Below are 27,941 nucleotides of genomic sequence, written 5' to 3'. Positions count from 1 at the left end.
GATTGTTTGTGTGTCTTCAACTGCTCCAGACAGATGTTGATGTGGTGCTACTTTAGTTCCTTGGCAGAATCATCAATGGTTCAGCATGGCAGATGATCACAGATGTCTGAGTTTCCGTGGGTTGGTACCTACATTTAATAGATTTTTAATGTCATTATCAGCTGGTCTTCGCTGAGTTAAAGAAAAGTGGGTGGATGAATGATTACCCATTTGGTTCTTAGTGTGTAATTATTCAAGCATTCAATAGGAGCGGTCACCACTGTGCTCCTGATTCCTTGTGTGGACATCTCTAACTCGGCTGTGAACGCTACCAAACCAGGAGTTATAATTAATTCACATTAGTATCTACGTTTGAACTGTGAGTAGTTGCAAGCTTTTTCTGTCCACATGCTGAGCTTTCAGAGCATGACCCAAATGCAGAGCTCAATAGTAGAACTTGCTGGCTCAGGCTCACCACCATATAAATTTAACTCCAGAGCTTTTGGTAATTTCAGAAATAAATTTCAGGATCACGTGTGCGCCCTGTAATAACTCACTGAAATGAGTTTTAAGTGAACAATGCCCTAATTCTCATTTACAATGAGAGTGCCTTACATTGCTCAGGAAAGGTGATGGAACAGTCCAAATGGAAATAAATTTGGGACATACTGGTGTGGATATAAATTACAACGCTGAATGTAAGGCCCTGAGGTACTGAGTGAAATGGTCAGCAGCTCCAGTATTTGCTGATAAGAGAATGGAACACTGGTGTAAATCAGTATCACTGTTGATACTTTAGAAGAGATGCAGGATTTGCTCTCCTATTGTTCTGTGTGTGCTCTGTAAATATGAAAAGCGCTGTGTGCATATGGACTTTCTTTTATCCTGGCAATTCCTGCAGTTTCACAATTACTTGCTATTTAGCTGTTACAACACCTTGTCAGAGAGTTAAGGGACATTGTAAGAATTGTTTCAGCCACTAGAATGCAGTAACAGCTCCAGTGGAGTCTGATGTGTTCTAAAGCAGATACATTCAACATATATTTTGGGGGACTGGAATGATTAAAAAAAAAATAGTGTCCTATTAAAAGTGAAACAGCAGTGAGGGCAGTGGCATATAATCAATTGAAATCTGATTAATGTAGTGTTAACACTTGTGCTCTTGCAGAGAATTGCCCTCACATCCTGAATCCTTCAGCTTGTCAGAACTTCCATTTTACTGTATGTTCAAAGAAACCAGACCCTCCAGTACCATGGTGCTCCCAAAACTATGGAAGGGTGTTGATTTCAAGTTTAATCCAACTGAAGACAGCTTCCTGCTCTCTCTGGTTCCTTCACTGGATATTGCTTCAAAATCTTTAGGGTCCAGACTCTTCACCGACCTCATTTGAGATTTGTGATGGGATCACAGCTCATGACGGCACAGCTGCAAATAATGCAAAGTGCTCATTTAGAAGATTTATAGTTGGTTTTAATACAGTTTTAGTCTGCTCATAAAACAGTTCAGCTGTATTTGCTGTAGTTCAAAGTTGTTGCCTCCTGCGCTTTCTGGTTTGCAAGAAAATGGATTGTTGTCCTACATTTTCTGCTACGGAGAATACTTACTGGGTATGGTTCGAGTTGCAGCGTGGCTAAAATTGCACTTGTGTTTCACCTGGGAAGCCTTAGCTCGTCTCCAGTTTGTCACTACTGCAGCAAGTCAGACAGCACCCAGCCGGTACCTCCCAACACCCTCAGCCTGGTGCCGAAAGATGAGCTTTTATGGGTCTAACAGGGAGTTGCGGCAGATGCACGTTGAAATGCTTTTATGAAAATAAAGGAAATGGCCCTTAAACTGTGCTCTCAGTGGCTTTCAGAGCAGTGACAGACGGGTTTAATTTATATTTACAGTTGGCTGTAGGCCTCTGGAAAAGGCTGTATTCTTCCTAACAGTGTTCGGAGCAGGAGATGTTCTGTCATTAGCTTTGCTGATATAAAGGCTGATTCCATTAAGGTAAGAAAATTGAATAAGCCATTTTCTGAAATGGTGGCCAACAATTTTCACGAGCAGAGAAATATCTATGTATACATTGCTTGATAGATACATAATTACTTTATTTACTACTTTAAATATTCACCAGGAATCTTCAGCCTTAGAGAGAGAATCAAGCTGGTATAAATGGTCTGCAACTCCAGCCTCAGGGAATGTGGCAGAGGAAGATGAGCAAGAAGAGCTGGAGCCTGAAATACCTGGCGACACCACCCATTGCATCAAATACAGTCCTTTAGTGGGACAGTCAAGGGCTTTGCAATTTTCTTCCCATTTTCCTGGCTATTCTGTTCAGGCTGGAGCCAGACCAGGTGAGCTGGGCAAGGGTTTGGCATCACATCAGTCCTCTAATAACTATCTCTCCCCAGATTTGTTTTTGCACACTGTAGATCTGACAGTACCGACTATAAAATTTGATCTTGTGGGACAAATACATCCTTACTGTGGTTCCTTTGAATGCAGTGAAGATGACCCAGGGTACGTAAACAAGTAGAAAATATGTAAGAAAAACCTCGGTAAATATCTAGCTTGTCCTTACCCGGATGAAAAAGTTTCTGACATTACTATTACAGCTTCCTAATGTTTTACTAGCACTTAAATCATAACTAAGACAAATTTAGGATTTCCTTTTATTTTTATGAGTAGTTTCTTAGTCAAAGGCACCAAGAATCCCAAATCTTAGCAGTAAAAGTTCAATTCCCGAACACTTTAATGGCCAATTAACTGATGACCTTGAGTCTCTAAAGGATTTACAGAGTAATTTAGTAAGCGCATGGTTACACCAAGCACTGAAAATACACTTGCAACCAATTTTCTGTATGTGCAGTGCACTGCTGGGCCACTTCTTTGTGCATGTCTTTGACTCTTATCTGTAATAATATATTCCTGCAGAGAAAACTGGAATTATGCCACAGTACATTATTACTGCTCAGAAAACTCTTTTAATGTTCATGCTGATAAAGTTATTAATGGAGAAGAATTAGATATATCCTTTTGTCTGAACGGCACTTGAAATATCTGTGTTGTGACTACAGTTGACTGAAGCTCAATTACTTTAATAAACATATTCCAAATTTCACCTTGATTACATTTGCATTTTAATGAACGATTCTCACCTACTTGTCAAATAGGCAGCCCAGCTAAATTTATTAAGTTATTGTATAAACAGGGTACTGTGATGCCCGAATTTAAATGGAGAAATATTTGATGTCATATTCCAGCAATATGTTGTAAATCTACAGTGTAGAAGAGTACATTGGTTATCTCTGTATTTTCATTTTGAGTTTATTTTACTGTTTTTTTGTTTTTTTGTTTTTTTTTTTTTAATGCACCCATGAACCTTTCGGATAATTCATAAATACCCCAGAAATATGGAATTATGAATGGATATTTTTGTTTAAATCAGGTGGTTATTACAGCTCTTTTATATGCTGCATTCCTGTTAAATGTTCTGTTATTTATTTCTTTTGCTGTAGTTGAGAAGGAAGGAGGGAGTAAATTTCTCGCCTTGACAACTGGTGAATTTGGTGCCTGAAATTACAGAACCATAGAACATCCTGAGTTGGGAGGGACCCACAGGGATCACTGTGTCCAGCTCCCGGCCCTGCACAGGACCATCACCAAGAGTCATCCACTGTGCCCGAGAGTGATGAGCGCCTTGTGGCCTTTGGGTGCATTAACTCCTCTGGTAAGAAAAGAGAGTTATTACTTGTCAGTAAAACAAATAAGGCGCAGCTTTCGAGCCTGGAGTGCGTTTGAAAGAATCAATAAGTCTGATGACACCTGATTCAAAAGTCAGCAGCACATTCACTGGCAGGGATGTGTCCTGTGGAGTAGGATAAGATACTCCTTGGACTTGGATCAGCTGCTACATTCTTACTAACATTTTATGCCGAGGCTGTAGAGCACCTGTGTGCCAAATCCCTTTCACTGCCATTACCTTTGCTTTTTCTACTTCTATTTTTTTTTTTTTAACCTCTTCTGTCATCCCACAGGCAGCACAGTGTAGGCACTTCTTTACTTCCTTCTCCTGCAGTAATACCGTGCCTGTTCCCTCCAGCTCACTGACAGGCTGCACTGGCATCTTCCCTTTTCCGAAAAAGTGAGGCCTTCCAAGAGCATGCGGAATTCAGCAGTGAACAGGCAGCTCCAGGGCAGTGACAGCTGAGCTCACACAGAGAGTCCGGTACTGCTATAAATTAGAATCAGACAGGGAGGTTTTGAACCAAGTACTGAACAAAGCGATGCTGAGCTCAAGACATCCAATGGTTCACCTGTGTCATGTCGAAAGAGATAAAGGAAAGTTCTCCCAGTTCATACTGGGGAATTGCTGTCCTTTGTTATCATATTGCAGAGGGAGATACTAAAGTTGAACTCTTGTATACAGAAGAATGTGAAATCACCTCAAAAAATTAAGTTGGTGGGCAACAGAGAAATCAATTTAATAGTATGTGATCGGAACACTGCCCAAGTTGTGATGATTTTTGGCAGGCATCACCTCCGTTCTGTGAAGCAAAGTGGAGACTACTTCCATATACTTGGTCAGGAATCACTGGAGAGAAGAGCACACCAGAAGCAGCCCAGCAGGCTCGGGGCACATGACAAAGAACTGAGTTTCAGCCACCCATATATTCCTCTGATGTGGAGGAGTCAAAGGAACAAATAAACATGTAAGTCAGCTCAAAGGGCTTTGGGTGATCTGAGGGCAGTGGTTTCAAGAAGTGACATTTTCCAGTTTCTGTCATTCCTTGTTATTGAGGTAGTTGCCTTGGATGGACTAGAAAGGGATAATGCTTAAAGTCTGGGTAAGTGAGCAGCTGTAAACTTGGCAAGCGTGGGGAAAAAAGGGTTTGAAATGGATTTAGAAAGAGGACATTTAGATGGCAGGAAGAAGGTGAGGGAACTCTGGAGAGGTTTCATAGCTATCTCAGACATGAAAAGAAAAAACCTGCTGAGCTTGTGACATGCTTTTGTTCCCCCAGTGTGGGACCCCACAGCATTAAGAATAAAATAGAATTACACTCAGCAGAAGTAGCTGGGTTTCTTCACGACTCCACACCTATTACTTACAACCTTCTTCAGGTTTTCTCTCCATTCGATCACTGAATTGTCTTCAGTCCTTTGGCTCCCACTGCACCTCTAATGCCCACTGTAACACTGGAGTTGTCTTCCACCTGCCAGCCTTCACTGGGTGATGATTAAATCCTTGCTCAGCAGGACAGAGTGACTCTTCTGAGGTTACAGACCTTTGGAGCTTTAGTGCATCAAAAGCACGTCCATCTCCAGCAGTCTTTCCTCATCACTTTGCTGTGCCTTTTGTACCAGGTACATCATCATCACTTTGCTGTACCAGGTACCACCTTCCTCTCATGAACTGACTCTCAACTTGGAAGACTCACTCTCCACAGTTATCAGAGATGCCATCATGCTCTAGACACAAATCGAGACAACACTACACAACCATTAATAAAAAACAAGAAATAAAATCTCTCCTGGGAGTACAAAAAAAACAGACCGAAAAAGCAATCAAGTAGCACAGACAGGCTGAGTAATTCTCAACAGAAAAGTATCATATTTACTAGAGTGACATTGAGTATCTAGCATTCTAAATGGTCCCTAATTGAGCAGCTAGAAAAGGCGGGAAAGGAACAAAGTGTTCCTGAGAGACAGTGTGATGGAAGGAGAAAACAAGTCAAAGAGACTAGTGGCAGTGAATGAGCAGCACCCACAGCCTGTAAAAAGCTCAGTTTTCTGTTGCATTGGTTTGGCCAAGACTCTTTTCATTGGGGTAAATCCTTTCAACTTAATCCTTATTATTTTCTGTGCCCACAGTATGGTAACCTAGGAAAAACTGAACAGAATTTGAGGCACATCTTGAAACTTTGGCCTCATGTATATAATCCTACCACCTCCAGTGGCATGATTCCAACAGAAAACAAGTGGAATGGAATACCAGTGTGTCAGCATCTTTTCTCAAACAAATCAGTCACATTATTTCCTCTGCCTCCAAATCTGATTTCACATAAATGCTTAATTGCTAATAATAAGCAGTAGTAAAAATGTGTGAATACAAATAATACTGTATTTATAATTTATAAAGTACTGTAAGCATAATAGAAGTAAATGAAAATGATATATTCTGGTAAACATAGAACTATCCAACTTTCAATATTAAAAAATGCTAATAAGTGCAGTCATTAACAATTTAGAAATGCATCTAAGTATTCTTTTAAAATCTAAGAAGAGGAGGAAATGTGATGAACACAATAAACAGTTTTATTTGCTCTACCTTCATTTCCCATGCTACTTTTTTAACTTCAGTCTTTCTTCTTTCCCACAGGAGACAGCCACATGAGGAAGTCGGGAAAGAAGAAAAAAAAGATGACCTTACAGTCATTGATTACTGTTTATGCCAGTATGGATTCCAAGCCACCCTGGAGCAAAAACGTAAATTTGAAGGAAGATTCATGTCCTGCCCTCTGTGGTAGGACATGAGTGAAACTCACAGCGACACAGACCCCTAACAGGTACACTCAGAGCTGCTGTTCAGCTGCTGAAATTGTATTCTGAGAAATTCAGGACTTGGTGGTGATGTAGTCTGTTTTTACTGATAGCATCTGTTAAATTTTAACACTAAATGATTGAATGTGAAAGAACGCCTTGTACGTGCACACGTGCAGAAGCACAATCACACGTCATTTGCCTTGCTGACATTTACTCAGCAACTTCTAAACTGCACGAAATGTTTTATGTGGTGTAGCTTTCAGGATTGGGCTCGCTTTAAAGAAAGGCTGTCAAAATTAAAATTTAATCAGCCAAGGTAAAAGTGGGCCTGTGAAAGAGAGAGGGAGATGGCAGTGCTTGTACCATGTTTGTTTCTCTGTAGTTTGGAATAGTCAGTAATACACACTGTCTGGTCTGTTCTAAGTTCATTAAATCAATTGCTCAGCAAATGTGTCTTTATATATTTACCTTTGCACACGGAGCAAGCTGAATGCCGAAGATAATCTTGGTTTGGAAAAAGATGGGTTCAACATTTTAAACTTACACGCTGGTTTTACTTAAATGCAAAACTTAGAAGCTCCTGTAGAATCCAAACCCCCAAGAATCCACACCATAATGGGATAAATGCCAGAATTCTCCTGGGTTTGAAAGCACTGCGCACGTCATCAAGATAAGCCCACTGGAAATTTCACGTGTATCAATACTAGAAAAACCTCGAGAGGTGTCTAGAATCCACTGGGACAATTAAAAGCTCCTGCTAGAGAAATAATTGGATGTGTCTGAGCCCACATGGTGCCAGCTGGGCTTTTTCCCTGACTAGAATGTGACATGTTGGTTTCTCCTCCTTCCAATGAACACCTTTTCCAACAGCTCTGGCTCAAAAGCCAACTGGCTTTTGGAAGCTTCGGGTCTCAAATCCAACAGTTTGACCCATTCCATATTGACCTGCTGGATTCCAAGGGAAAGAAGCGAGGTGCTGGGGATCTTTTGTCCTTTGTATGTTGTTGTTTCTCTTTTTTCAAGAAATAGCCATTTCAGTGGAATGTTATTAGGTCTGTGTCACGCACCATAAACAAATCCTGGATTGACTTTGTCCCTGTGCAGTCAGCAGGCAGCGGTACGGTCAAACCAGCAGCACAGCATCCTCCTCTCATTGCAGCTTGCAGAACCAGGAGAAAATCCTGAGATCCCAGCCAAATCCATGTTTTCTTTCTTTTTCTCTTTTGGCTAATAAAGATGCAAATTAAATACATTTAACAATAGATGTATGTATATTCCCATAGCCTTCCCTTGGAGGGTTATCCCATTGAACTCAACAGGAATTCCATATACATTATCATTACAGAACAAAGCCAGCCATTAAGTGATATTTAGTAGCTGACTTTATTCTATCAATTATGTGTGACAGTGATGGGTATTTTGTAAAAGATGTCTTGCTTCTGAACTTTTATACTGCTAAAAGTAAATAGTAACTTAGGTTTTCAACTGTTGACATAACGTATTTAAATAATTCATGAGTGGTGGGTAAGAACAGTGAACAGTTTATGCTCTGACTTGCTGGGTGAAGCTCTTCAAAGCTGTTCTGTTTTCTGTCTATGGTCTCAGTCAAGACAAACCGTGTATGTATAACAGAGGCGTAAAAGTAGGCTTATATGGAATTAGCCTGATAAATTGGAGGAGAGAACCAGTCCTGGTGTGCATGGTGAATGGCTTTTTCATCCCTTTACATATGGGGACAGACCAATAGACTGGGATAAAGAAGAGTTTGTCAGCAAGTCTCCCAGATACAGGCTGACAGCAGAGTATAAATGAATAGAGCTCTGGATTTTTCCCAGGTTTTCCGGTTCTGCAGCTTCTGGTTGCAAACTTCCTTTTGCCTCTGACCACTTGATAGACCTGACAGAGTATTTATCCATTGGCTCTGCAATGCAGTTCACTACAAAACTAGGTGATCTTAAATCTTTTCACCTCCTTCCAAGTCAAACTGGACCAGAAAGGCACATTTGCCATTTAGTACTGCTAATTACCTTTTAATTGATATTTATGTTATCATTATTAGGCTGACAGCATGCTCTGCTACACTCTAAATTACCACTCAGGAAGGAGCTCTTGGAGTCATTTGGGGAGGGTTCTGGGACTGGTCAGGAGCTGTCAAAAAAGCAAGAAAGACCCTAAGAATGACAAGGAAACTAAAGAAGAAAATATGGTATGGAAAAATAGAAATATTTTTCAAGTGCTTTATCAGTTCCTGTCCTTCCCATTCACCCAGGCTGGTTTCACAAGCAGTAAAGTTTGATTGAAAAAAAGAAGTGAGATATGGTAGAGATATGGAATGACTTCCACATGAGAACCAATTAAACAGACTGAGGCTCTTCAGGGCAGGAAAGAAATGGCTGGAGACAAGGTTATGACAGGTCTCTGTAACATCATGGAGTGCATGAAAAAAAAGTGATTAGAGAGTGGTTATTCACAAGTTCCCTTGCCACCAGATTTACTGCACACCAAATTAAATTATCTGGCAGAAAATTTAAAGCAGTGGGAAGTGTTTTCAAGCATGATTAAACTTAGGAACTCATTGCTACAATATAGTGCCGGACATATAGCCAAGTGCAAACACAATTTAACAAAATAGAAGGAAAAACTATTAATGGATTACAAGTACAGCTGCCTTGTAGCCTCATATGCCAAATTCACAAATCTTTGTGTAGCTCATACAGACATAATTTTGAGAGCACACACACCCCTAACCCACATGTGCACATATTTATATTTCAAAGCTGGGAAAGAGATTCTGTAGCTGGCAGATAATCAGTAGATACAGCTGAGCGTGACTCTAACAGAAAGATTTCTTTTAAGAATTCATAACTCAGTATAAAGCCTTTTGACCAATGGTAGTTTTGCTTATACAAATTGGATTTTTCAGTGCTTGGTGGCTGAAGGAGGACCTGCATTTGTGCAAAGGTTTAAATGTTACATCATGTTGACAGAGGTAAATGTTGAAGCTCCAGTCGTGGCAGCTGTGGTAGAACAACAGGTCACTGCTGAGGAGGTATCATTTATCACTCAGTCCCCACCTAATCAGTCAAAGGTTTTACAAAGCAGATTAGAGTTCTAAGCTTGCTTTCTTCATGACATTTAAAGAAAAATTAAAAATCTCATTTTCCACAGACAGGGAGTATAGGATCTAAGTGTACAAAATGCGAGCCTAATTTTTCATGGTTCCTGTGTAATGAACGATGTGTGTGGGCAGACCAGTTCAGACAACACACATTTTCTTCACAATGAGAAGGAAAATGTGGGACTTGTATGAGAGATTAAACAGTAACTGGACTTTTTTTTTCCCCAAAGCTTTCCAGACAGCAGTTTAGCTTTGACTTCACCTTAAGAAAAATATTTTTTAAAAGAGGATATAAATATTTGTGCGAAGGATCTTCCTTGTAAAACTTATTCCTGAATTTGGGGCTTTTCTTTGAGATTGATCAATGACTCTTAAACTGATTTATAATTGTTAGATCTCTGCAGAACAGGCAAATATAGTACCCCCATTTCACAGATGATTAACTAAAGCATAGAAATCAAAGTCAGGTGAAATTACTAAATCCTTCTTTTCTTTTTTCTCTTTTCTAATTAATGTCTGACTAGCTCACAGCTATGGAGGTTAATATTTCAAAAATATTATTGTTAATACAGACAAGCTTGATTATTTGTCTTCAGTTTCTCCAGGTGGAGATGAATGGAAGTATTGGGCTCTTCCAAGCAGGGTTCTGACTTTCAACATGTAGAAATAGCTTGGGCTGCTATTTAACACAGCCGCTATTCAACAGCCATTTCCTCTTCTGTATGCAGTGCTTCACAAAGATATAGGAAAAGGACATTTTGAATTTGGGTATTACAACTTCAAGGTGTTGCATGCTCAGTGAAATGTCACTTACTACCATGCAGGATACACCAAGAACCTCAGAGGATGATGTAGGATTTGACAGCTAACCCTGGGATTTCTGCTAAGGAGTCTGACAGGTGTTTTACTGCATGAGAGATTGGAGGGAATAACGCAGAGAACATGGGTGTGTCTGTCTCTCCAGGGGTTTGGCACCAAAGCAGGAATGAAACAGCAGTGGGAAGGACAACAAAGATGGTAATTTGAAGGAAAACAGGGAGCTAAATTGACTTTCCAGGCATTCAAGGGAGTGGAGAATAAAAGCACTCACCTTACAGTGGGAGGCAGAAAGAGTAAAGGGTATTTTTTGGAGAGAGATCTGCTCAAAGAGGGGGAATCTGGAAACTGCAGCTGGTGAGGGGCTACTTGAGGATGGCTGGAGTGGTGCGGAATGCTGATAAGGAGACACAGAGATGTAATTAGATACCTGTTGATGTTAAATGTATTAAATTCCACATTTAAAAGAAAAATGGCAAAGTGAGGCCACTAGCACAGCATGGCCCTGAAAACAGACTTTCTGCATAGTTTGTTCAAATCTACCTTATTTTCTAATACACTGGTTTTATAAGCATCTAATGTACAAAATATTTAGTGTCTTCTACTTAATGGTTGGGTTTTTTCACAGCTGAAAGAACAAAGTTTATATTTTCAACAGTGATTAATGAATTGGGGGCATCTGTATTTGGGTACTTATCTTGAAACCTTTCAAAAAAATCTGCTTTTCCTTGAAGAAACTTTAATTTTCAGAAATAGGAAGTAGCAGCTTTCTTTAGGATGTCTCATTCAGGCCAGCATATACAGCATGCTCTCTGGAAGGGAGAGAGCAATCACTACAGATCTGGAAAGTTTTTGCAGAATATTTTTTTTCATCCCTACAGGTAAAACATGAAGAGCTGTCAAAAGGTGTCCATAAACAAAAAGGTGGTTAAGAAGGTTGGACTGCAGCTATGTTACCTGATGGGTTTCTGAATGACAAGGGGAAGCAACTTACCAGAACAGAATTTACGCCCTTTTTTTTTCTTCTTTCTTTCTTTATATTCTTCCCCCCCCCCACCCCCACCACCCCCCCCCCCCCCCCCCCCCAGCAGCCTAATTCAGCATTCAGTAAATTCAGATAATATGTATGGGGTTTTTTTGCATGGGCGGCAGAATAACCATTTTACTGCTGTGCAAGCAGTTTGTACTTTCTGGAAAATACTCCATAGATCTTGCCTTTGCAAACAGAAGAGATCCTGTGTTACAGCAGCTTTGTAGAAAAAGCAATGTTCTATCTTATTCCAGTGGAATTGTTTCTATTTCCACCAGTGCTTTTTTCTGTAGTCTCTCTATAACATTTCTAGCTAACATTAGAAATGTTCCCTCATCACTCAGCTCCGTGGTAGCTTCCACAGCTATAAGATCAACGTGACAAACCATTCTTACAAACAGACTTTGCTGGAGCTTTTTTTTTTCCCTTGAGGTCAAGAGAAATAAATTTTGTACCTAGATAGCCCCATCAAGTCTGTAATATTGAGTGTTTTATCAACACCTGTAGAATGTCTCACATGCTGGAGAAGGCACAGTGTACATTATTTTGAACTTGGTTATGTCTTAGGGTTTGTTGCCAGAAGAGCTACAGAGTGAACTTGCCATTCATTAAGGAGCACAAGAGTGTAATACCAAGGAAGCAGAGGCCCAGAAAGCAGGGTAAGGGCACAAAACTGGTTGTGAAGAGCATTATGAGCTGTACAAACTCAGCTCTCTCCATGCAAAGCACTTGGCATGCAAATGTCAGGGAGCATTTTCTGACACAGGAGAAGCAACAGGCCACGGAAACCTTGCAGCATTTTTAGTACATCCCAATTCAATGTGAGGGCACTTTATTCCCAGAATGTGACTGGAATGAAAGATGATAAAAATCCACCTTCAGTATAATTTACCTTTTTTTATAATACATCAAGTTACTTCATAAATTTGAGTTTAAAAACCCACCTGTACATTACATTAAATTTAGATTTTTAGTGAGAATGAGAGATCTTGCTGTATGTTCTGAGCAACATCAGTGCTTACCACGAAATGGTTACCGCAGGATGTTAGGCGCCTGGACACGAACTCTGGCCCTTTTCCATGGGCCAGCCCCTCAGTTTCTTGATTTCAGATTGGAGGTGGCGTTTGGCACATTTCTGATGGGAAAAAGTTACATTCACGTAAACGTTAAGATATTAGTATGACTATTATTTAGTTAGACATGCAAAATGCAAAAGTAAAGTGGAGAAAGTAATTAAATTCATGTCGATTTCTGCCCTTCCCTAGACATCGGTTTTATTTGTCTTACTTTGCAGTGATCCCAGATGCGTGTACCTCCAAGTACAGCGCACCACCAATATTCTCATGGAATGTGCTGCTTGATTTTGTGTAATCTTACTGAAGAGGAGTCTGTTATTAGCAAGGTGGGTGTGAGCTTGTCTATATTTGGAGGAAGATGTGGTGCCTTATCTGTGAAGAGATTTGCCTTTTCTGTGACAGAGCTTGCTGCAGGCCCAACTGATTCTCCTAGGGCTGCACGAGCTTCGTGCATGGCTGCTATGTAATGGCACGTAGACTGTAATTATGGATGCGCAGATTGATGTCACTGAGCCTATAAAGGTTCCTGCAGGGAGATTGTCTGCATCAGAAGTGTGAGCTGGGAATTTAGATTTAACCCAGTGCTCGGGTTGCAAAAAATTAACGTCAGTTTTGCTGTTCATCCAAATTCAGCTTTTAACTGGCTCAGGTCTTTTGTGAGCAGTCTGTGAGAATCCTGTTGGACTGACTTTACACTTCTAAACTCCCACTGGAAATAGCTGATGTGGTGCGTGAAAGGAACTAATTCACTGGCTCAAGTGCCTGTTATACCAGCATCCCAAATACTCCCCAAAAATCTACAGAAGTTCTCATTACGACACACTATTCACCACCCAATAAGCCTCACCATTCATTGGTTGTCCTTAAAATTACTCCAACATTTCTTCCTCTCAAAAGCTGGTATTAATTAAGAAGGCTTAGGGGTAGCTAGTTTGCAACCTTCCAACACCTAAGTGGAAGTCACCAAGAAAAGAGAGAAAGCTCTTCACAGAAGACTGTGACAGAAAAATTAGACCCATAATTTGAAATGAGCTTCCAGCTGGGCAAAACCCAGAATAGCCCGGCCCAAGTTCGGCATTAAACTTGCTTTGTGCTTAAGGCTGGACTCAAAGTCAAGATCTCCAAAGTCCTTTTGAACTGTAATGATTCTGTCATTCTGAAATGATTTTCTTCTTTTTGACAGTAACCAACCACACAGAAAGCTCTTCCTCCCTGCCACAGTACTCAGTTGTGAACAAATACTGTTGTTCAGTATAACTCATCCTAACTGTGACAAGGGTGGCTTTGGTGAGATAACAGTAACTTCAACCATGTGACTCATGTTATTAAGTATAGAGGAGCTGGTTTGATAACTTCTAAGTTCTTGTCCTTCTGAATTCAGGTTAAAAAGAAGGCTACTGAAAGAGTCTCTCTGTGCAAAATACCAGAAGGCAAAGGAAGTTTTTTTTACTAATAGTTGTCATAGCATCTGAACATTCAACGCTACCTAACAGTTTTAGGGGAGAAATAGCAATGAGACTTGGAACCATAACAGATTTTTATAGCATTATTTCACGTGTATCTACTGCCTATCTCAGGAGCAGAGAGTAGCAGAGCATAGAAGCCCATTTTGACAACATAAGAATGTATGCAAATGTGCTAGTGGAAAAAATATAAACACCTTAGAGAACTTTACTGATGTTTAAGGAATTCAGAAAAGGAAAAAGTGAAAGCTTTGTTCTATTTGATTTTATGGGGGCCAAGATGCTATCTCAGAGAAATAAAATCAGGAAAGAAAAAAGAAAGCATGACATCAGAAGAAAAAAAGCCAGAAGTTGGCTAAACTGTGTAACTCTGCCACTTCTAGTACCAGGGGAAAATACAGATGTTTTTCTCTCGTAAGCTACGTATGTTTGAAAATACACACAGAGCTTTACTCTGATTTGCCAGCTTGTTGCAGAAGATTTCCCACACAGGCAGAGAGAAATCAACCCCTGTGCAATCGACACGGACCTGGGAGACCAGCAGGCTCCTGCAGAAGGGCAGTGCCAAGGTACAGCATCCGGGAGCACCTGGGCAGGTTTCCTGGCATGTGGACACACAAGTCAAGCAGCCAACAGTCTCTCCCACCTGGGTAGAAAGTGCAGAGCTGGAAAAAAGGGACACATTTAAGGAAATTTGGATTGCAGTAGTCTTAACTTGTAACAGGATTCCAGCATCAGTAGATTTGATTCCCCCTCTTGCTATGAGGGAAAAAACCCAATAATTCGTTTTTCTAAAAGGCCTTCTTTCACGTTATACAAATTTAAGTGCTAATTCTATAACCTTGTACATGTTTCACAGCACCACTCTTTATCAAGGCTGGAGGAAGTTTCTGTCAGGCCTGAGACAACACTCAAGATCTTGGTTTGTTGGTCTGCTGGAGTAACACCTCTCCTCCAGACTCATTTGTTCTCCTCCTCACCACCTCTATTTGTTGGTAATAAAACTGAACACGTGCATGTTTATAAGTTACACCGAGATGTGCTTTTTATGCCTTTTTAGCCTGGCTGGTTATGCAGCTGATACTACTCTGGGAAAGTGTGTTAAACGGGTCCCTTCTGGGTCTGTCAGATGGAGAGCATAGAGCATCTCCCCCGATCTGAGTGGTTGTAACTGTAACTGAAACAGTTTGAGCACAAGTCATTGAAGCCTTTCCAGTGCAAACTGCTCTGCCTGCCCGTGAACGCTACATCTGTTCTGATGATGTAAATCAGGCCTCACACCAGCCCACGTTTCTGCTTTTAATCAGCAAAAATTAGGACTGTCTAAACTTCTGCACTAGCCACTCAGCCACATAATATAAAGTACAAAACAAAATCTAACTGATCGTTTATTCATGTTTCAACTTCAACCTGAAATGATTACAAAACTGTTTGTAGGAAAAAAGTGCAAAATATATTGGTTTATGACTTGATCCATGAAAGAATGTAAGATTTTTTCTGTAGCCCATAGCATTAATTTTCTTCCATATGACAGAAGTCTGAGAACGATCATGCCTTTGTCTTACCACATTGCAAATCATTGGCTGATGAAGCACATTTTTCGAAGCTTTGCAAGACATGTTATTAGTGAACTGATAAAAAAAATGTCTCAGATGTACAAAGGGCACTCTGGTGTCATACCTATACTGGAACAAAATTTTTAAAGTTCAAAGCAAGCTCTTAGTTATGAAACCTAGTGAGACTAATTAATTTTTTTTTGATTGCACATTAATTTTTTCAGCTTACATCTAAAACAAATATAGGCTCAAGTATAAAAGAAAAAAAGCAGCTTCAATGCACTCAGATACTCTTGCCAACAACACACGACTTATAGTGTTAAAACCTACGATTTTCCAATAGTTTTAAACTATAAAATTCTATATCCAATATATAAAAACTAATTATAAAAATTAATTAGTACCTAAACAATTAAAATACAAAGATTATATTGATTGTCTAGGAACTTAATTACTGTATTTGCATCTGTATATACACCAAAGAACAAAAGTTTTCACAAGAAATCCTGTGTGTGTGTGTGTGTGTGTGTGTGTGTATATGCATTAAAAAACCTCATTTTATCTTCAAGTCACCGAGATAGAGACAACCTCTATGATAAGTAAAAGGGAACTTTCTGTTTGCCGTGTTAACTGCAATAGAATACATTTCAGAAAGGGACAAATACACTTTTAAGAAACCTTTGTAGGTTTCTCTGCAAAATGGACTTCTGCCTACTCAGAGGTGGTTGTCTGTTGAGCAACGAATAGTGAAATGGGGACACTCTGTGGGGAAAGGAAAGAAATGCAATTTCTTTCTCTTTCCGGATCATCATCTTGAATCCTTTGAATTTCCCTGTTTATCATGGTCTGATGAAAAGCGAGAGAAGCATTTAATTCCTGCACTTCGCTTACAAAAATGCAAAATGAAAGAAAATATAACACAAACATTGTTAGAAAATGCAGCAAAAAACCTCCACTATTAAATTTCTTCTGCCATCCTTTGAGAGGAGCTAAATCCAACTTAGTTCCCTCTTTTATTTATTGTGCCACTGAAGTGGGAAGAACACAAGAACAGACAACTAAATATGCCTAAGTACACCGTGACCTAGTTACATAGATGCTGCACTCATCCATTACTTCTAAGAGGAGCTTCCTTAATCTCCAGGCTAAAATTCACATGAAATCCAGGATTTCAAGAAAATAATGCAGAATTATTTGAAATATATGCACTATCTGCCTACAAACACCAAACTGGATTTAATTACTTGGCATGTATTATGTCTGGTGGGGGCAATTCCAAATCTGAAATTTAGAGGCAGAGATTTTAGGATGCTATACAGCCGTTCCTCTGGGGATCCTCTCATTTACTTATCCGCAACTGCAGGGCTGGGCTCTAAGTTCTGGCCCAGCTGAGCTACAGAAAAGAAACATCATCATAAACTCTTGAAACGTTGTTGAATGCTAAACCAAGTTGCAGAGTGCTCCTATTAAAAGCCTGTTTCCAGCCATCCCAACTATAAATGGCAACCTTCTCCCTTGGGCTGAGACCTCTAAACCCCAGGCTATGGCAGCAGCCAGCACTGCTGGGTACCAGGGTCCCATCCTGGACGGTGCTAAACAGCCCAGCATGGGTGTGACCTCTGAGCCTTTCCCAGCACAGGTGAACTCCTGGGGACTGGCTGGGATTGTCTGCTGTGCTACAATAGCTTCTAACATGCTGTCCTTCAATGATTTTATCTTATCCTGGGTACATCATGAGGAAGCAGTATATAAAAAAAAATGAGAGTGCTTTCCTCTTTAATATAGCCATTTTTCTGTAAAGTGTTTTAAAAGAAGGCAGAATTTGTCCTATTATGAACTAGAGGTTGTCTTACTTTTGATTTAGCAGAATTTTAATTGAAATATTTAGAACTCAAGCCTGGAGTTTACTTACCCTTTGAAGCTGGAAATCTTGATCTCAAGGGATTCATTCCACCTTGACTGTGGGTTTTGTGTAAAGCAAAGCCAGGTTGTTTTATTTGGTGGAGACCAAGCAAGCTGTTACTGACCTTTAAATATTCAAGATCTATTCCAAAGCAGGACAGTTGCTAACAGGAATAATTTCAATGGAATTTTTTTTAGTATTATTATTATTATTATTATTATTATACAGTCTGTGCTGTAAACTATCTTAACTTTCAACTTCAGTTGCATAACCCATCATAAGGAAGGCTATAAGCAAGTAGTTCGGTGGCATTGTTTTACACTATTACGTCTGCAAACTGCAAAAAGTGGGGAGGCAGCATAGACTGAGCTCTGTCACTCAACCCCTGGCGATAGCTTTCAGCAAACCAGAGGGGTTAATCTCCTAGACCAGCACACCAAAAAGCAAATTGTTGAAAGGCTGTAGTGAGCTGCACCGTATGCAACACTTTTCCCGCTTTCATGTGGTACAATCGCCTGGCAGCCTAGCCAAAAATCTGCTGCTTTACTCACAAAAGTATTTCTTTCCCAGTGTATTGCCATGCAGATGAAAGGAAATTCAAAACCATTCTATTAACGTGAACTCTGGGGAGTCCAGCTAAGTCCTAGTTTCAATATACCAGTGTTGGGGTTTTGGGAGTTCCCCTTTGTTGGGGTTTTAGTTTAGTCTTAGGTTTTCCTGTTAAAGGAATTTTCTCCCATATGCATGTTGCTAAGGGACAAATAGCTGTACTTAAGAAAGACAAAAAGGGGAGTGGGGCGGGCCTGGCTACTCCTTTGTCTACACCTGGGTGTGGGGGCAGTTCGCTCTGAGCGTCCGAAGAGAGAAGCTGCAGAGAAAGGAGCTGCTGCTTCTTTCTTTTTTTGGCCGTTCTTTCTTCCTGCTGGAAGCAACGCCGGGACCCCAAAAGCCGCTTTCCCTGCCCTGCTGGAGACCGAGCTGTGGCTGCCCTGCTCCGCTGCTGCTTCGAGCTTTCGCTACGCTGTAGCCCTGCTCGCCCTGCCTGCCTGGGCCTCCGTGGGTTTTTCCCATCTGGATACATCTCGTCTGCCACCCGGGATTTGCGTTCGTCCCTGCCGTTTCAGCCTGCTGTTCCTGAGAGCCCGGGATCAACTGCCCAGGGGTTTGTGAAGCCTTTGTTCCATCCCTCCCGGGATCCCAGGGCACCAGTGCCGCGGGTTTCCCGAGCTCGCCCCGGAGCGCCCCCTGCAGCCGCGGGGGAACCATCGCACCTGCCCTGCTCACCGGGAGCCGCCAGCGCCCCTGCCGGCTGCGAGCGGAACTACACCCGAGGGGAAAGGGCCTGACAGCCGAGAAGGCTGGCACTGGGTTTGTGATTGCTGTTACTGCCATAGTTGTTGTTGTTCTGTTTGACTGGTTAGATACATATATATATATATATATATTTAGTAAAGAACTGTTATTCTTATTTCCCACATCTTTGCCTAAAGGCCCTTGATTTCAAAATATAATAACTTGGAGGGAAAAGGGGTTATATCTGCCACTTCAAGGGGGGCCTCTGCCTTCCTTAGCAGACACCTGTCTTTCAAAACCGAGACACCCTTCTGTTTTCCTTTTTCTCTTGAAGAATCTTTCCCATAGACGTTGCCAGGGTGACAAATTGCTGGGTCCTTGGGAGAAACAGAAGACCTGGCCACAGAGGGAGGGGGCCAACGGGCTACTCTCTTTCACCTGGGCTTGTGGGCTGTTGTTCTCAGCGTTCTGACGGAGAGAGAGGCTGCCATCGTGGTGAAAGGAAGTTGTCAGCACTGCAGGCTTCTGCTTTTTCGGCTGCTTTCCTTCTACCGTGAGTGGAGCCTGCTCACTGCAGCGGCTGTTGCACTGGGACCCTAACACCCCACCTTACTAAAAGAGGGACCTTTTCACCGTCTGCTCGGGTGCCTCAGGGAGAAACCCCGGGATTCCTAAGCCTGCCTTTCCCTGTCCCGCTGGGAGCCGGGCTGCGGCTGCCCTGCCCCTGCAGTTGTTTCGAGCCTTCGCTACACGGTAGCCCCGCACGCCCTGCCTGCCGAAGCCCACTCTGCACCGAAGCCACGCCCCAAAATGGGCAAAACCAGCCCAGAACTTCTGACGAACACTGGGGGAGGGGCGGGGAGGGTAAAAACACCCCAAACCCACCCAAAATAACCCCAAAATACCCTAAAACCCCCCCAAAACAACCCCAAAAAACCCCCCAAAAATACCCCAAGAAAAACCCAGAAAAACCCAAAAATAACCCTCAAAAAATCCCCCAAAACCCCCCAAATAAAACCCAAAAAATACCCCCAAAAGATACCCCCCCAAAAAACCCCCAAAAACCCTAAAAAAATACCCCCAAACCCCCCAAAACCCACCCCCCCAAAAATAACCCTAAAAAAACTTCAAAAATACCCCCAAAGAAACCCCAAAAATACTCCCCAAATCCCCAAAAATAACCCCAAAAAGACCCCCCAAAATAACCCCCAAAAAAACCATAAAAAAACCCCCAACCAACCCCCCAAAAATACCCCAAAATAACCTCAAACCACCCCAAAATAACCCCAATAATACCCCCAAAATAACCCCCCCCAAAATACCCCCCAAATAACCCAAAAACCTCCCCAAAAAACCCCAAATAAACAAACAAAACAAAAAAAAAATCCCCCAAACCCCCCAAAATACCCCAAAAATCACCCAAAATCCACCCCCAAAATGGGTAAAACCAGCCCAAAATGGCGGACGGAAACTGGGGGAGGGGCCGGGTGACAAAAAACCCCTCCAAAACCCCAAAACCCTCCCAAAAATACCCCCAAAATAACCCCGGGATGGCTGTCCCAGCCCAGGGATGGCTGCCCCGGCACAGGGATGGGTGTCCAGGCACGGGGATGGGTTCCTGGACTATCTAATAATATTATATAACGATCATACAAGGAGATCTATATAAAAAATCCTCCATGGTCATCCTTCTCCCAGCCCCTCTGTGTTTTCAGGATCTTGGGGGAAGAGTTTGGGTCTGGACAAGGCTCTCAGGCACAGGGTGGGATTCTTGGGGTGCAGGGCCAGGATTTGGACTCGATGCTCCCTGTGGGTCCCTTCCAGCCCAGGAAATGCTGCGATCCTGTGCCTTTGAAGGTGAAATAAAGGGGACCGGTGGGGTTTTTGCCTGTTGTGTTCACGGCCCCGCCGACTCAGGGCGGGTTAAAGGCGCAGCTGCCCCGAGACAGCGGGACCGGCCGGGGCTGCTCGCTCCCGGTGCTGCCGCCTTGTGGGGAGAGCCCAGCACTGCAGCCCGCACAGGCGCTGGACCACGGGATCGGCATGGAACAGCAGCCCAGGGAATGCTGAGGCACCCCAGGGAATGCTGCGGTTCCAGGGAAGGCTGAGGCGTCCCAGGGAATGCTGAGGCATCCCAGGGAATGCTGCGGTCCCAGGGAAGGCTGAGGCGTCCCCTGCCCGATGCACTCAGCAGCAAATCCCTGATGTTGAGCAGAAAAAGGAAAGTTCTGGGTTAGTGGGAGGAGGTTTCTGGAATGGAGCTGGGACAGGTGCTGATCCACGCATGTAATCACGGGCTGGTTTGGCTTGGAAGGGACCACCAAGATCATTTACACTCTGTTTGTTGTCTGATTCCACAGCAAAGAACATCCAGAACTGCCACCTCACCCTCACAGACAGCAGGAATGTCTTCCATAGCTCTTGTTTCGGAATGGGAATGGCTGTTGGGAGCTCTGGCAGGACCAGGTAAGAACAGAAATGGGATCATTCTGGCTGCTGCTGGAGGTGGTTTTCTGCTTTCAGGCTGTTCTTCTCACTGATCCTTTCACAGCAGTGTTCTAGGGCACATTTGAGGGTAATTCCAGGAATTTCAAACCAGATAAAAACTGGTGGGGAAAAAATGTGAACCTGATCCATTTCTGGTAATTCCAAGCTTCTCCCACAACACCGTTCCAGGGGAAACCTGATAAAAGGGTAAAGATGCAGAGGAACAAGTGCTGTAAACCCCCCTGGCTCTCTGAGAGAGCAGGCCTTCCAGTACTCCCAGCAGATCTCTTGGAGAAAGTGTGGGATCGCAAGGTTTTCCAGGAAAGCAAAACAGGGGCAGAGATGAGGGAATAGGCTTCCAGTTATTCCTTTAGCTGAAAGCCTGGGGGAATTGAGAGGGGCCACAAGAACTGTTTGTGTAGGAAAATGGGAGTTTGGGGGCTGAATCTGAGTTTCTCTCTGGGGCATTTTTGAGGGAAAAGCTGAGGTGCTGTTTAAGGGAGAGAATGCACATTTTTGGGTGGAAAAGGTTTAATCAATATTGTAGAGGAAGTAAAATGTTGGGGGTAAAAGTGGATGCAATCTGGAGGGGACAGAAGGAATATTTTGGAGGCAAAATGGGGAGCTCAGTACTGGACAGATGGGGAACATTTTGGAGGCAACACTTGACAAACTCTCTGGGGTGGAGAACGAACACATTGAGGGAAAAATGAGGTGATGAGCAGTGGGCACGTAGGGAAGGTTGTGGGGGTAAATCTTGAGAAAAGCCCCGTGGTATTCAAGAAATCCTTGGAAGCAGGACTGAGGAATTCAGTGGTGGAAAAATAGGGGAATTTTGCGGGGATAAAACTTTAAAAGATCTAAGAGTTAAGAGTGAGTGTTTTTAGGTAAAAAGGATGTCTTGTTGAAGTTGGGCGTCTGGATTGTGGCATTTATTGATCACAGGGTGTTTTTCCAGAAAGTAGAAGATAAAGGAGACTCCCAAAGCCTTGGTAGCTGTGTTAAGAAATCCTTCCCAGGGAAGAAAGGTACCTAAACCTCCTAGAAGTAGGGACTAATTAGCACGGGAAGGGGAAAACTCACCCCCAGTGGGAGAGAGCCCGCCGCGTAAGGGAAGAGAAGGATGCCCTTAAGAAGAAGCAGGGAAGGTGAATTTCTCGGTTTGCTAAAATGTATCAAAAAGTTTGGAATCTGGGTCTGTGTGGAGGCCGGGATTTTCTCGGCCATATGCAGAGCCCAGCACTAGGAATAAAGTAATTCCAGGCTTTCCAACGCCAAAAATGCAGTACCAGAGAGTTCTGTTATCCCGAGGACTTGGGGGATATTTGGCAAAAAATTTCCGGGGGCCCAGGCTGGACCGAGCTTTTAACGCTCCCCGGATTCACGGGATCGGGGATTACAGCGTGCCCTGCACGGGTTTTTTCAGGGAAGTCCCAAATCCGTGTGAGCGCGAAGCAGAATCCCCTGGGAGCTGTGAAGGCAACAGGATATTTCTTGGGAATTTTGAAGGATTGGGTGAGTCCTCAGTGTTAGGTTGGAATGAATGCAAATTGTCCGGGAGTTGCTGGTTTAGGGATGGCCGGGTCTGGGTTTGGATTTGTGGGCACCGGGTGTTCCTTGCGTCAGCTTTAGGTCTGGATTGGTGGGAATTGTCAGAGAAAAGAGAAGGCAACTGAAATGCAGAACTCCATTCTTGGAGAAATGATCAGGATGGGAGAAGAAAGGCTGTGGAGCTGCTGGGAGCTCCTGGAGAATGAAAGGATCTGAGGTCTGGAGGCAAAAGCTGTGGAACAAAGCCTGAAAAGGGTGTGGGGTGGGGCGGGAGGGGGAGGAGGGCACCGTGGGGGGGGGAAAGAGGGAAAGAATCCCTGCTCCGGGAATCCAGCAGGGACCAGGAGACGATCATTTTCCATCCACTGCTCTCTGTGCAATCCTAATAAGGAATGTCGAAGGGAAGTGATTCGTTTGTTCTTAGGTTTGGAATGAAAGGTGCTCTTCCAGAGGGGAATATTCACCTGTTAAAATTCTGTTGGATACAGGAAAAGAGGGAGGAAGCAAGCAGCTGGGGAATGAACTGGTGGATTTTTGGTGGATACAGGGAAAGACACGGGAAGGGGCTCTTAAGTAAAATACACCTCACAGGCAGCACCAGGAGAAGCCTCAACTGCCCTTTTTTTCCAAGCTCTGACATTCCAGAGGAGTAAGCAGTGGTCAGCCCATCACTTTCTGAATTCCTTGGATGGCCAGTGCTTTGTTGGGAAGAGATAATATTTGGAAATGAACAAATCCGGGGATGTAATTTCCTGATAGTAAAGCCCCAGAGACCCTGGTTTTGATATCCTTCCAGCACCCAAATGCAACAGAGGGAATCCTGGAGGAGCTGGAAAACGCTGTCGCTCCGTCGGTGGAATTCCTGGGAAATGGAAAGCAGCAGAAGCAGCAAGAACAGAGTTGGAAGCAGGCTCCAGCCGGGTAAGGCAGACACCAAATCCTTTGGAATTAGAACTGGGCAGGGGTGGGAGATTTAATTCTTACATTTGTAGCCCATGGATTCCTGAGCAGGATCCCGGCAGGGAAGACTGCAGGGATCAGACTGGGGACTGATCCCAGCTGGGGGCAGCGAGCCTTGGAATTGGCTGAAGGGAAGAAAGAGGGATCCTTTGAGCACAAGGATCAGCTGTCAAATGCGGAGGTGGTATCAGACAATTCCTAGGGAGGGTTTAGTTCCTGGGCCAAATCGATCTCCTGCCTTGTGAAGGAGCTCAGAGATCTGGGAAGAGCCCAACCAACGCAGGGAATGCAGTGGCAGATAAAACTGCCAGGGAACGGTGGGGAAAAGCATCCGAACAGGGGGCCTCGTTTTGTACAGGAACGGTATAAAAAATTGTCCGAAAGAATAGGAATGGAATGGGATTTTACGTATTCCTTGGAAGCCACAATGCAGTGGGAAGGCTGAGAGAAAGAAACAAAGCCTAAAAAGGCAGATGAGCCAAATCTGCCCAAAGCCTCCAATGGCCACATTCCCTGGCATTGCTGAGGACTTCAGCCAAGCTCCAAGCAAAAGGTGAGCCCCTGATTTTGGTGCCAAGGGAAACTCCAAGTTAAGAATAATCCAAATATGAAGCACTTCTCACAAAACTCAGCTTTGCAAAGCTTTATTTGGGCTAAAAAAGAAAAGATGGGAATGCCCTTGGCAGAAAAGCAGCTGTGAGGCACAGCAGGCTTCAAATGCCTGTCAGCAGGCGCTCCAGGAGAAACGGCTGCTGGCTCCGGGCATCCTGGGCTTTTCAGGCAGGTTTTGTACTGGATTGCAAGGCAGTTTTCCTGCCTCTGGGGGGTGGCACCTGCATCCCACTGGAAAGGGAAAATGTGGAGAGAGCAGCAAGCGGGAAGACGGTTGCTGATGTGTGTCCTTGGATTGCAGTTCCTCTCGGTGGGTCTGTGCTGCTGGAAGTTTGAAGGAGATCAATCCTGGAGTACGTGTGGGTTCACCTGTGGGGCTTGGGAGCGACGCTGGACATGAAATTCCAGGGATGTTCCCCTTGCTGGAGTGAGAAGCAGTGGAAGCACTTTGCTGTCTGCTTCTTCATCGCCTTCGCCTCGGTCCCCTGGGGCTCCAGGTAATCCCCTCTCACCTTTGCTTTTCCAAGGGTCTCTAAATGAGGGCTTGAGCTTTGGTGTAGCTCCCTTTACAGGGAAGATCTGTTCCAGGAAAGGTCTCCTGGTCTGGACCGATGGCGTTGCAGGAAGAGCAGGAAACCCCAGAGCTCCTGTGGCTCCCTCATCTGATTTGCCTGCAGGCAGCAAGGATCATTCCCAAGTGTCATCCCCTGGCTCCGTGACTTGGTGAGGTTGTGTTCCCCCAAAGGCCAGGGACCGCTTTGTTTTGCAGCTCACGAAAGTCCAGCTCGGTGGTGCTGGGTTTGGTTTTTGTGTGTAATGAAGGCACTAAAAAATTCCCTTCCTTCACTGGCACAGCCCTGGAGTGGGAGCAGATTCCCCTTATCCCGGAGTTATCCCGCTCCTGCCCTGGATCCCTGCGGTGCCGTGTGTTCTCCAAGCTCACAGCACTGCTGGCTCTAAACAAGAAAAACAATCCCTGTTCCTTCTCTTCTCCATCCTTGATGTTCCCAGGCCCTGCATCTCCCTGGCTATTCCCTGTGTGAGTCTTCATCTCCATCCCACCTTATCTCGATCAAATAAGGGTCTGAGACGTGTTTAGCAGCAAATGCATTCTTGTAAAGAAAGCCAAGAGCAAAGAGCATCCAGATGCAGAGAAGTCGTTAGAAAAGCATTCCAGACGTGCAAATGAGGGATGTGTCTTCCTGCATCTCCTGTTGTTTTTCTCTGTCAGGTTTTGGAAGGGTTTCTCTCAGTGATTTCCTGCAGTCCAGGTACATCCCTTCTTTTGTCCAAATCCAGTGCCAGAGGATCGAACAACTGACGAGTGGGGTCTGGGATGAAAACGGTTCTCCTAAAATGAGGGAAACAATGCTAGAAGAGAAATGAGCATCCTTTTAATGCCTGGAATAAAAATGCTGGAAAAGGGCACTTTTTATTTGATATGGTGTCATTCTCCTTTTTTTTCCATGGCTAAAACTCCACGGTGAGCAATCAGAGCAGAAATATGAAAAGCAGGAGTCTTGGATTCCACAGTGGGATTAACTTCCCTTTTCTGCTCTCTTTCAGGACAGGAAAAACCACTGAACTCGCCCCATCTTTGGGACCAAGAGCTTTGGTGTTGGAGTAGCCAAAGCCAGCTAGGGCCCCCCTTGTCCTGCCCATGGTGTGGGTCAGGGACAGGCTCCTCTTCTCCTCTGTGCTGGGATGAACTGCCTAGGGAATGCTATTTCTGACAGCCCGGTCCTAGCCACGGCTACTGGAAATGGGCAGAGGTGAAGAGGCAAGTGCCAGAGTTCCTTGGGGATGATGGAATTGTGGTGTTTGGCTGTGCCCAGAGGGGCAGGTTGGGCATTTTTGTGTGTCTGAGGACCGGTTTGGGTGCTGGGGAGCCTGGGGAGCCGAGCTCTCAGTGCATTCCCAGCTCTCCCAGTGGTGGGAGCTGGTGCAGGGCTGGGTGACAGCCTCTGGTCGGGCTCGGGGCAGGCACTGGCCCCGGCACAGGCACTGGCCCCGGCACAGGCACGGGGTGGTTTGGGGACGCTTAGGGAGCAATGGGAAGAAAATGAGAGATGGTGCTGGGCGGAGCAATCGGCCTGTGCTCGTGTCAGCGCAGCCGTGCAGGGCACTGGGATCTGGGTAAAACACCGGCTCTCCTGGTGTTCAGGGATGCAAGGTCTGAGGGACTGGATTTACTTGGGGTTTTCCAGGACAGCAGGAAGAAGAGGAAAAGTGGTGCCAGAGGTGCGTCCCATCAGGTTGCATTTCCCTCTTTCCCATTTCCATTTCCTCCTCAGTGCAGGTGTCCCCTGCAGCCCATGAGCATGGGGCCGGTGACAACTCTCTGTCTGTAGAGGGATTCCTTATGGAACAAGGGCATATGATACCCCTGGAAAGATTGGACAATGCAGGGTTGCTGAGGAAAAGCCCCTGAACAGGCCCCTGACTGCAGGCAGCCCTGAGAGTCCTTGGCAAGGTATACAGCTGCCCGGCTCCCCCTCTGATTAGAGGCCATCTAGAGGGACTGGGCATGAATCTTTGCAAAAGTAGATATAAGTCGGCATAGTTGAACAATAAAGGGAGAAGGATGCTTAATCGTATCGGTGTACGTGTCGTTTATGCGGCCAGCTCTCCGGACTCGGTCCCTAACACCTGTCCTCCTCCTGTGCCCCTTTTGTTGGACAAGTCTCAAATGGCAACACACATTCCCAAAGACTGTCTGCTTCCTTAAATCCATGGACCAGCTAGTGCTGTCACTGAACAGCTGAAATGAGCTTTCAGAGCCTAGAAACTAGCAGGAGTGACAAACAAATGGATTTGAATCTGGAAGTAGGTGAGGTCCACCCACCCACTGCTGCTGATGCAGAGACTGGGGCTCAGGGCATCTGTGCAGCCCTTCCCTTTGGCACAGATCCTGCACTGGAATGTTGTGTTGCTGCCAAACCGGGCCTCAAACTAGGAGAAGGTAAGCCCTGACCATTTGCCCCTGACCCTGGCACACCCACAGTGTGTTATCTGGAGCGTGTGCCTCAGCTGGTGTCACTTGAGTTTCACCAGAGTTGCAAGCTGGCTCCTGCTCTGGGTGATTCCGAGTGACCATCATCACATCAGTTCTGCACTAAACACCGTTTAGCCAGACCCAGAGATTTGGCCACATAGTGACTTCTGAACAGAAAATCAGAATGCAGGAAAAGTGCCAGGACCACGGACGGGCTCGGGTACAGCACGGTCTTTGTGGGTCACTGTCACTCCACTCTTACAGTCTCTCCTCATCTTTCTTTTAGGCTCTTGTAGCCGTTGCTCACTGCTGTTTTTGACTATTCTCTGTCAAGGAAATGAGTTGAATTTCCTTGTCAAATCTAATATATCCCAGCTGGAGCATTAATTGAATTAGATAATTGGATAATTAGTTAATTATCAAATTTTTCGGTGCGCACACACACCACCCACACCTTTCACTCATCCTAAGCTCTACCCCCCATTCATCACAGGCTCCCCACCCCACACACATGCGTCACGCCCCCCCTGGCCCATGTCACGCCCCCCCTGGCCCGTGTCACGCCCCCCC

General features: G+C 44.2%; 1 long non-coding RNA gene across 1 annotated transcript; it reads left to right on the top strand.

The window, feature by feature from the left end:
• The first annotated feature begins 2,105 nt into the window (after nucleotides 1–2,105).
• Nucleotides 2,106–4,660, top strand: LOC125335067. The gene is made up of 3 exons (XR_007207329.1): nucleotides 2,106–2,319; nucleotides 3,484–3,695; nucleotides 4,499–4,660. It is a non-coding gene; the product is annotated as an uncharacterized LOC125335067 (long non-coding RNA).
• The last annotated feature ends 23,281 nt before the right edge of the window (nucleotides 4,661–27,941 follow it).

The sequence above is a fragment of the Corvus hawaiiensis genome, chromosome 18 (assembly GCF_020740725.1).
Source record: "Corvus hawaiiensis isolate bCorHaw1 chromosome 18, bCorHaw1.pri.cur, whole genome shotgun sequence".
Classification (NCBI taxonomy): domain Eukaryota; kingdom Metazoa; phylum Chordata; class Aves; order Passeriformes; family Corvidae; genus Corvus; species Corvus hawaiiensis.
This window is presented reverse-complemented; position numbering and strand designations above follow the sequence as displayed.